This window comes from Lotus japonicus, chromosome 4 (genome assembly GCF_012489685.1).
Source record: "Lotus japonicus ecotype B-129 chromosome 4, LjGifu_v1.2".
Classification (NCBI taxonomy): Eukaryota; Viridiplantae; Streptophyta; class Magnoliopsida; order Fabales; family Fabaceae; genus Lotus; species Lotus japonicus.
The window spans coordinates 33,863,398-33,865,715 of record NC_080044.1 but is presented as its reverse complement, the minus strand read 5'-3'; the positions used below and the strand labels follow the sequence as shown (position 1 = coordinate 33,865,715).

At 41.3% G+C, this 2,318-nt stretch overlaps 1 non-coding gene across 1 annotated transcript; it reads right to left on the bottom strand.

Moving 5' to 3' along the window:
* Positions 1–2,005: 2,005 nt before the first annotated feature.
* LOC130716337 (small nucleolar RNA R71) lies at positions 2,006–2,112 on the bottom strand. The gene has a single exon (XR_009011955.1). It is a non-coding gene; the product is annotated as a small nucleolar RNA R71 (small nucleolar RNA).
* Between the last annotated feature and the right edge of the window lie 206 nt (positions 2,113–2,318).

Sequence of the window (2,318 nt, the reverse complement as noted above, 5' to 3'; positions counted from 1 at the left end):
AGGGCCAGCGAGTTGTTTTTACGCTCGAGGGCGAGTTGTCGTTGAGTATAGTGGTGTGATGACCCTAGCTTAGTAGTGTTTTTAGGGTCATTTCTTTGTAGGTTTCGAGTGTTTTTCTTGTGTCTCATGTAGTGTTTCATGCATTTCCATGCATTTTTATCTTTATTAGTGTTTTTGCATTGCTTTGGTAATTTCATAGTTTTATAAGGTCTACAATGGTATTTTAGTAGAGTTTACGGGTCTTTTTTAATTCCTAGTTCATTTTATACTTCTGTGCAATTTAACCTTTGAGTTTCTTGCTTTTGTTCCTAGTCTTTCTATGCAAGTAACCAGGTTGTAACAGCTGAAGGAAGAAGGCCAAGGGGTTTAAAGACTTGAAGGAGGCATTAAAGAGGAGTTAAAATGAAGATTTAAGGTTTTTTAGGCGAGCTGGGGCGCTCAAGCGCCCCACAATGGCGCCTGAGCGCCAGGATGGCAGAAGCCAAAATGCTGGAAAAATCAGTCTGGCGCTTGAGCGCCCGGCACTGGCGCTTGAGTGCCCGACACACCATAAATCTCGTCCATTGTGCCTATAAATAGGATTTTTGTCATTTCTCTTGGGATCTTTTTTCATTTTCTAATATTTCAATAAGTTAGAAGAGAGGGTTTGGGTTCTAGAGCTTGAGGAGCTTCCTCCAAGTTCTATGATCCAGGTTTTATCTTTCTTTTCTTGTATGGATTCCATAGCCATGTTTGGCTAAAACCTCTTTTGCTTTGGGTTCTTTGTAAGACTTTGGATGTTTTAGGTTTAATTCCTTTTCTACTCATGTTGTTCTGAGTAAACCCTTGAATCCCACTCCTATGCTTTATCTTTTAAGCTTGAATGCATGCTAGCTTTTTGCTTTTCTATAATCATAACGAAAGTTTGTTATGGAATTGGGACTTGTTGTGGGATTACCTCTTCTATGCTTGCTACTAGGAATAGAGGAAGGTTGGGGTTTGTTGGCCTGAATTGCATGCTTAGTTCCTTTAGCAAATGTTTAGGTTGTCAAGGAATTGTGCCTATCTTTTGACTTGAGAGGGTTGTCTATGCGAGGCATCGATAGATGACTAATTAGGTTAGAACATCAAGGAGAGACTCCGAACTTTGTGAGTAGGAAAGGTTTTCTAAAACTGAACTTGTTGAGCAAGAACCCAAGGCATTCTCACCATTTTTCTTCACACACTTATATTTCAATTGCTCTTTTTACAAACTCAAGAAACAATCAACCTTTAAAACTGAATTTTATTTGCTTTCCAACCTTGAACTTGAATCTTAAACTGAATTCGCAATCCAATTCCCTGTGGTTCGATAAATTAAAACTGGGTACATTCTGTACACTTGCAGATTGACCAACAAGTTTTTGGCGCCGTTGCCGGGGAATTGTTTGTGGTTTTTGGTTTAAATTTTTAGTTTGTGGTTTTATTTTTTGTTTTTATCCTTGTCTAGAATTGGTGCTACTAATCTTTCTCTGTTTGAGTGTCACACTTTCAGGTTACTCTCACGAGAGTCACCATCATGGGTGGCCGTATGACGGAGGAGGAGATGCAAGCCCATATTGAGGCAAGAATCCAAGAGGGGGTCACCCTCCGCTTACGAGAACAATAAGTTGAGAATGCCAACCGATCTCTTCGGGAACTCACTTCGGCTACTATGAGTTATGACTATCCCGGAAGCATTGTTTTTCCAGAGGGAGTGGGAAACTTTGAGTTGAGACCGGCATTCGTCAACTTGGTGAGCCAAAGCCAATATGGTGGAGGTACCCTCGAAGATCCTCACGCTCACATGGAGAGGTTCATTTGGAATTGCAACACTTATCGGGTGAACAATGTTCCGGCGGATGCAGTTCGGTTGAGCTTGTTTCCATTTTCTTTGAAGGATGCAGCAGAGGAATGGCTGAATGCACAACCTCAAGGGAGTATCACTACTTGGGAAGACTTAGCAGAAAAGTTCACAACAAGGTTCTTCCCAAGAGCCCTTTTGAGGAAATTGAAAAAAGACATCATGAATTTTGTGCAAACCGCCGAAGAGAATCTCTATGAAGCTTGGGAGCGCTTTAAGAAGCTCTTGAGGAAATTCCCTCAACAAAATCTCACCCAAGCTGAATTGGTTGCAACATTTTATGATGGTCTACAATACTCTTGGAGGTTTGGCCTAGATGCGACTTCTAATGGGGAGTTCGATGCTCTTTCCCCACAAGCGGGGTATGACTTAATAGAAAAGATGGCCACGAGAGCCATGAACTCTGAAAATGATCGCCAAACCCAAAGGAGTATGTTTGAAGTTGAAGCTTACGACA